Genomic DNA, 8,913 nt, shown 5'->3' with positions numbered 1-8,913 from the left:
CATCTGCATTGTGGAAGGTGTTGGAATTTCATTCTTTTATAAGGTTGAGTAATATTCCATTGTATGCTTATGTATGTATATACCACATTTTGTTTATCCATTCATTTGCCGATGGGCATTTATTTGGGTTTTTTCCACCTTTTTGGTTATTTGTGAATAATGTCGCTATGAACATCAGTGTACAAATAAGTTCAAGCCTCTCTTTCAATTCTTTTGGGTTTAGACCAAGAAGTAGAATTGCTGGATTATATGTGTGTTAGGAAAAAAAACAATCGTTCTTCCTGTGTTTTTCCTTTATTCTCACACCATTACCACACTCACAATACTTCTGGTCACTAAATAGTGGGTTTTTCTCCCCAACACCAAGCAATTCTCTGTGACACCAGCTGACAGTGTCCTACAGTTTAACTCAATTCTGACACTCTCTACCTGGAGGTAACATCAGGTCCCACAGGTTAAGGGCTCAGTCCCACAAGATTATTCCCCACCTCAGTAGCTATCAGTAGCTTCCCAGGTTAATTAGCAACTTCTGTCCCACTGGGCCACACACTGGAGGTTCCTGTAACCTTTTCTCTCTTGGATTTGATTATTTGCTAGAGGGGCTCACAGAACTTAGGGAGACACTTAAACTTACTAGCTTACCAAAGGATATAATAAATGATATAGAAGAATAGCCAGGTGAAGTGATACATAGGATAAGGCCTGAGAGTGTCCTGAGCAGAGGAGTTTCTGTCCCTGTGGAGTCAGGGAGTGTCACACTCCTGGTTTATGGATCTCTTCACAAATCTGAAAGCTCTCTGCCCCCTACTAATTGAGATTTCATGGAGGCGTCCTCCTATCAGTTCAGTTCAGTCGCTCAGTTGTGTCCGACTCTTTGCCACCCCATGGACTGCAGCACGCCAGGCTTCCCTGTCCATTACCAGCTCCCAGATTAGGCATGATCAATTATTAACTTCATTTCCAGTTCCTTTCTCCTCTCTATAGAAGTGGGGACGGGAGGCAGAGATGAGTAAATTTTTTTTCTAATATCTTACAGTATATTCTATGCTTAATTATTTTAAGAGCTACCACACTGTTCTCCACAGTGACCATACCATTTTACATTCTCACCACCAAAGCAAGGTATTAAAAAAAAAGAAAAATAGGATTTTGCCTGGGAGGTTTGCAGTACCCTCTCCCAAAACTCACTGTTTGTTCACCATGCCATAAAAGTCACTAGATTTTTTGCTTGTATTGACTTTATTTAGTTTATCTTTTCATCATTTACTTTTTTAAAGAAAGATAAATTCAGTAATTTATCAGTAATTTAAAGGGCACTGTAAAACTTCTGGTTGCTGTTAATATTGCCCTGTCCCTCCCTCTATTACACTGCTACACTGTCACTCTTATGTTCTTTGAAATTCTCACCTTTTGAGTTGTTGACTAAATAATTAATCCATTCATCCTTAAATTTATTTGTTGAGTACCTATGTAAGAGAAAAAGAGTTGTAAACATCCATGCATGTCATTTGTATTCACCAAAACTTGTATTCAAACAAAAATCCCCAATGCTTCCCCATTTTCCCCACTTTATTTTTTTTTTTTTCATTTTCCCCACTTTAAACTAACAACCCATGATTATATTATGCTTAGTACAGATGCAAGCAACCTCTCCTTCACAGTTTGTGACCACAGCCCATTTCACTTGCAATTCACGGCACACAGCAACAAAAATCAGCAAAGAAAAGATTTGGAAGGTCAAAGTCAAGTAGGTGAGGTCTGTGGCTTAACAGCCTTACTGAATTAAAACTTCATCTATGGTAAAATGTGGCTTATCTCACTTATAAAATACAATCAAGTTTAACATGATTATTACAATACTATATCAGCCCTAAGAAAGTACATGTATACCTACTAAATGCATGTTTACATCATAAAATGTTAATCATAAAATCATGAACTTCCATATCCTTTTTAGTCAGTTATATCAAAGGCTCTTAAGAACACCAAGTATGCATTTCTCGTTAAGGAAGAAATCATGATTTTCTCAGAATTTTGCCCTAATTAAGTGGGCTCAGGTCTCATGGTATTTGATCTGCTATTTGGATCTCAAAACCCAGATTAAATCTGCAGAATAATTTGTAGTATGGAGTAAACAAGCCTAGTAATCAGTAATCTGTTATAAAAATTGTGTTTTAAAATACAGAAGTTTTGTTTTGCTTTTTTTTAAGGGCAAGAAATACACAGTAAAAATATCTCACTCCCTTCTTTCTCCTTCCCTCTCCTCCTACATAATTCTTGGCAGTCATTTTTGAGCTCTTGAGGACAGCTTCAGTTATCAACATAGTGGTCCAGAAGAGCTTCCTGTAATATTAGCTTGAGTATTGATTGAAAGGTGATGCATTTGGAAGGTTTGCCTTGAGAACTGCTAATTCGTTTTTATAAATGTCCAATTCGAGTCTCATAGGTACTCTCAATAGTCCACACGTAATTCTTACCAGTAGTCTTTCAAACCTGTGATAACATGCTACTTTCACTCCTTAAAATCAAGTGACTTCAGGTACTGGCTCACCACATCTTTGATATCATTGATATCCATGAACTTCTTTTTCTGAAATGGATTCTCTTCCTAGAGTTTACTTGGGGACTTAATCACATTTTGAGTGCAGAAGAATCTACCTAGATTGAGGGGAGCAGTAAATCTGATTCTTTCAAACTATAAAAATGGAAAGTATTCATAGGGTTGTATTGGTGGGTAAAACTGGTTGATTGATTCATCCTAAAATCTAGTGACTGAAAAAATAAATTGCTATCCTTGTAGACAGTTATTGGAATGAAATAAATTCAGGTTTACATACCTTCAAAACCTCAGGAAAATAGATCTGAGTGAAAATAATACACACTGGGAAACTGCTTTTTTTTTTTTGAAGAGGAGCATCTTGCCAAAGATTCAAACTCATTAGTTTTGGGGTAGCTTAATTGCACAAGCTTTATGCTAATTATTGTTATATTAAAATATCTGGCAGCTTAACAAAAATCTTAAACTTGTACATGCACGTTCAAAATACCCTGATTCAATGGCCCAGTTAGGCTAGGAAAGCATTTCAGAGAATGCCAACCCATAGTAATTTTTTTCCTTTAAAACTATGTGCAGTTTATAATTTATAATTTCTTAGGAACTTGCTTAACAAATATGTACGTGATTAGTTGCTTGCCCTCCAAAACCCAACTCCATGTTCTTTGGTATCAAGGGATGCTTCCTGCCAAATGACAGGCTTTCAAAAGTCAAGAAGCCCATCTTTGCTGGTGAGTGTTATTCCTGCACTTGGTATGATTTCACTCTCAGCACATCTTCGGCAGCATAAAGGATGAGTTATCAATATCCAGCATTTGTAAAAAGGTATAGATTCACAAGTATAAACAAGTATGAGGAAGAGAGTAAAAACAGTACAATAGAGTACTGTGGAGTATTGACAAGAAACTAAACAACTTTCTCAATGATTTAAAAAGAAGATAAAAGTTGGAAAGTGGCTACAAAGAAAAGGATAATTTGACTCAGAATTTGTCACATACAAAAAGTGAAAAATAACTGAGATGATATAGGTACTTGATTGCTGCTATAATAATAACCATAGTGACATATGGGGAAATTTTGGGAGGTGAAAAGTTGGGAAGAGTTTGAGCTAAAAGTGTACATTGTTGAATGAAAAGTATTGCCTGTCTTAATCTTCTGTTAATAAAGTTTAAATAGCTGAATGAAGTCTTGAAGAACCATGAATATAGGCTGTATTCTATGCTCTTTTTCCAAGATCCTATCTATGGGAGGGATATATTTTTACTACAAAATATAGTGATATCATTTGCCAAATGTGGGTCATCAACATCATCATTAAACTTCATACATTATTTTTTGGAGAGCCACAGATGTGTTATAGAGGTGGAGAGCTGGGTAATATTGATATCACTGGCAAGCAGTGTAATTTAGACACAGTGTGGGGTTAGTGAGCACTAGCCATGATTTTGGAGGTGGAAGGGAGAGGATCAAGGAAGAGATGCGTTTGTCAAGTTGTCTTTCTCACCTTTGACCATGTTTCTCCAATGGATCCTCCCTGGGGAGTTAGACCTCATGGTCAGAGGTTCTGGCATTCAGTGGGTTTCGTATTGCTCATAAACGTCCACGATGAAAACATAAGACATCTTATGTTGCCTTTGGGAGTGGTGGCAAAGGGATTAAGTTTCAGTCTAGCTCTTAGATCCTGAAAGAAAGTGAAAGTGTTAATCACTCAGTTGTGTCTGACTCTTTGTGACCCCATGGACTGTAGCCCACCAGGCTCCTCTGTCCATGGAATTCTCCAGGCAAGAATACTGGAGTGGATTGCCATATGCTTCTCCAGGGGATCTTACTGACTCAGGGATTGAACCCAGGTCTCCTGCATTGCAGGCAAATTATTTACTGTCTGAGTCACCAGGGAAGCCCTTAGATCTTGAGCTGGACCAGAAAATTCCTGGTTATACACCAATTCACAGATTTACTCTACTGCTATAGATGGCGCTAGTGGTAAAGAAGCTGCCTACCAATGCTGGAGACAGGGGTTCCATCCCTGGGTTGGTAAGATCCCCTGGAGGATGGCATGGCAACCCATTCCAGTATTCTTGCCTGGAGAATCCCATGGACAGAGGAGCCTAGTGGGCTACAGTCCACAGGGTCACAAAGAGTCGGACACAACTGAGGCAAATTACCATGCATACTTACCATCAAAGTTTGCCAAGATGTGGAAGAGCAGAAGCCAAAGGTCGACTGTATCCTAGAACATGGTAGAATGGTCTCTTAACTCCTTATTTTCCTGGTACTAATATACATTCTTAAGGCCTCCCAGGAGGCTCAGTGGTAAAGAATCCACCTGCCAATGCAGGAGATACAGAAGATACAGTTCAATCCCTGGATCAGGTTTGATCCCTAGGTCAGGAAGATCCCTTGAAAGAGGAAATGGCAACCCACTCCAGTGTTCTTACCTGGAAAATCCTGTGGACAGAGGAACCTGGCAGGCTACAGTCTATGGGGTCCCAAAGAATTGGATACGACTTAGCGACTGAGCAACAGACACTCTTACTCCTCCATCTTAAAAAAGCATCACCAAAAAGAAATCTTTTATATTCTCAAGACTAAAACAGTAATAAGAGGTGAGAGTAGAAAACTGAGTTGACTTCTTTGTCGGCATTTCAAACAGATTTCAATACTGTGAAATTATCTTGGGAGTTGTTATCTCTCAAACTTCAGGTGGTTGAAGATGATTATAAGACATGTTCTGTTGCTTGAGGATTTGCTGACATCTATTGCCTTTTTTCCCCCTCTGAATAGATGAAGGGGTGACATTTCTGAGTTAATAAAGGATCTAGAAAGATGTGGCCTTGAGCAATACTTTTATTACCATTACTTTTCCACAATATAGCTCCTCTGCCCTGACCCTCCCACTCACCCACACCCTACCCCCTTCCTCACAGTTGTTAATCTAACCTGAATCACTCTATTCTTCTCCAAGAGAACACACCCCACTAATAGCAGTGAATCATAGACACTCTTACTTCTCTAGTCTCTAATGCACTTGACAAAATGCCAGATCTAATAGAATAAAAGGACAGGAACTTCATGTGAAAGATCTCTTTAGGTTCTTGTTCAACATACTAACCTCAACATTAGTTACCAGATCAGTTTTCTGGTTGCCTGTTGGTGAACAGGTTTTTATCATTGACCCTCCACATATCTCCATGCTTGAAGTAGTCATTCTACTCAGTGAGGCCCCCATTCAGGCATGCCTAATATCTAATTCAAGGGCCATTTTGAAGTTGAAAATAAAATCCTCTCTTTTTAACCTGATGAAAAAATACTAAAGAGTTTACTCTCAAAGATCACCCTTTGATAACAGTCTTCAATGGTCTCTACAAGTAAATCAATTAAACATTACAGAATTCCATTTAAGATATTTAAGCAATAGTGAAAAGAAATAAAATTAGTTTCAAAAAAGAAATAGAATTAGTTTGTCAATTATTCAAAGGGAAATTTATGAGATAACAGCACACTAAAACCTTCTTCATCATGGATAGGTCTATAGGATGAGACTTGAACTCATGAGAGGAGAAACCTAGAGTTTTTAAAATCAATTTTTATTGGAGTATAGTTGCTTTGCATTGTTGTATTAGTTTCTGCTATACAGCAAAGTGAATCAGCTATATGTGTACATATATTCCCTCTTTTTTGGATTTCCTTCCCACTTGGGTCACCACAGAGCATTGGGTAGAGGGGTAGAGCTCCTTGTGCTATACAGTAGGTTCTCATTAGTTAGCTATTTTATACACAATAGTGTACATAGGCGGAGAAGGCAATGGCAACCCACTCCAGTACTCTTGCCTGGAAAATCCCATGGACAGAGGACCCTGGTGGGCTGCATGCAGTTAATGGGGTTGCTAAGAGTCGGACACGACTGAGCAACTTCACTTTCACTTTTCACTTTCATGCATTGGAGAAGGAAATGGCAACCCACTCCAGTGTTCTTGCCTGGAGAATCCCAGGGACAGTGGAGCCTGGTGGGCTGCCGTCTATGGGGTCGCAGAGTCAGACACGATTGAAGCGAATTAGCAGCAGCAGCAGCAGCAGTGTACATAGGTCAATTCCAATCTTCCAGTTCTCCCCACCCTCACCTCCCCCCTTGTAGCCCTATGTCTGTGTCTCTATTTCTGCTTTGCAAATAAGTTCATCTCTATTATTTTTCTAGATTCCACATATAAGCGACATTGTACGATATCTGTTTCTCTTTCTGACTTACTTCACTCTGTATGACAGTCCCTAGAGGAGAGTCTTTCAACTTACATACCAGTGTCATAAGAAATATTGAACGCTAGTTGAATTTAGTAGACCTTCTTGTGAGTGTTATACAGTTTAACTTGTCCTAATGTACTTTATAAATCAACTTAATCATGTGGATTATATACATTTCTTCACCCAAGTGAATTTGAATTCTGGTTTTAAAAGTGTGTATTTATATTTTAATTGTTAAAAAATACCTATGGATACTAACTGTGTCTACATGATAGAACTTTGTTGTCAATAAGAAAAGTCAATGGAACGGAATCTAGGTCATCCAGAGGTGACTGTTAAGATTTTTAAAATAATGTTAAAGAATTAAAAAAAAAATAGTATAATAAAATTTTAAATTGTAGCTTAAAAGAGTGTGTGTGTGTATGTATGTGTGCTTTGCTGTACGGAGAGACAGAGATAGCAAGAGAGAGACTATTCACTATTCTCTTCTTGCTATTAAAACAGAAAAAAACCCACATAAAGGTTTTTAGGTTTATGTCATTATCTCACCAACAATAATCACAGACAAGAATGGACAGAAGCATTTTACCACACCTTGATGAATAACAAAGTGGTGAACAGTAGCCTTGGGTATGAAATTTAAAAACACACAGAGAAAGCCTGCCTTAGGTTAATATTAATTACTATCATCACTGAATTCTATTGCTCAGATTGTTCTTTATGGTGGAGTAGGATCCTTGCCTTCTGGTTCTCTAGGGCAGGATTTTTCCCTGCCTGAAGTTAAAATACAATGAAACATACTATGTTTGAAACATACTGTGAAACATACCATGTCATGTGTGGGGAAACAACTACTTACAGGCCAGTAAACTTCAGGCTCTGAAAGACATGGAAATGATTGCTAGGCTTTATCTAAAGGTACAGCGAGAACTATAGAGGCTATATTCTAGATCCCTTACAGTAAACTGAGAGTGAAAGGTCTATTTCCACTTTGGTATATAATGGGAGTAAGTAAAATGCAAACTTCTACATGGGAAAATCGTTCAGTTCTAACAACACTGGAAATCAGAGATGTAGGTCAACAAATGCACATTTCTGAAATACAGGTTCTTCTGAGTACTCCTTCTGAAGTTCTTTGAAAATCTGGCCAAAACAATCCCATTTAATATACAGGTTCATATACTAAACAAGTCAGAACATTTGCTAGGCAAGATGTTTTCATTTATGGAGCCAGCAAAAACACAGTTCTAAGCTTAGGTTATAATGATAAAAGGGTTTTGGAGCAGCTGATTTTAGGGAATCATAAAAACAACCCAACGTCAGGCCCCAAGGTGTAAAGAATATGCAGAGTGTGCGTTGTGCTTCTAGTGTCAGGACAAATCACTCTGCTTTTCTCAGTGTAACTGATGCCAATGGATGAGTAAAGGCAGAAATAAATGTACAGACTTGGATCTGTGGCTTAGCAAGCCAAAATCACAAGTTCTCACTCTCATTTTATAAATTCCTTGAGATTTATATAATTTTTGAAAATTTTAGAAGAATCATAATACATTATTAACTATATGTGGCAGCTCCAAGTTTTCTGCTATTTATGGCTTATGTCCTACAAATCATTGCATCTTTTAAAAATCTGCGGCCTTTTGAGGGGAGATAAGGGATGGATGAAAGGATTATATGATGCATTCCTTTAGATCAGTAAGAGAATGGTGACTATATTGTAGCTCCTTATATAACAACTGAGTTCTTCCTAGATACCTATTGCCGCTTTTCACTGCCTGTCCTGAATTCTCATTTAATTCTTCAAATCCTAGGAGGATTGATACTATTATCCCCTCTTTATGGATGAGGAAGCTGAGACACAGACACACTCCATTACAAACACCACAAAATAAAGGCACTGGGATCTGAACCTAAGCAATTTGACTGCAACATTTACATTCTTAGTCACTGCATTAGGTGGTCTTCAAGTTCTGTAGATACATTCCACTGTTTAGTACTCAGTTATTCCTTCTGGGTCCTTGCTACTTCTAAGCCATTTTTATCAGATATTAGTAAAAAGACAGTGTCAACGTTTAAAATGTCTATTCCTTAGAATTCAAAACACTGCCCCGCTAAAATTC

This window comes from Cervus canadensis, chromosome 8 (assembly GCF_019320065.1).
Source record: "Cervus canadensis isolate Bull #8, Minnesota chromosome 8, ASM1932006v1, whole genome shotgun sequence".
Classification (NCBI taxonomy): Eukaryota; Metazoa; Chordata; class Mammalia; order Artiodactyla; family Cervidae; genus Cervus; species Cervus canadensis.
This window is presented reverse-complemented; position numbering follows the sequence as displayed.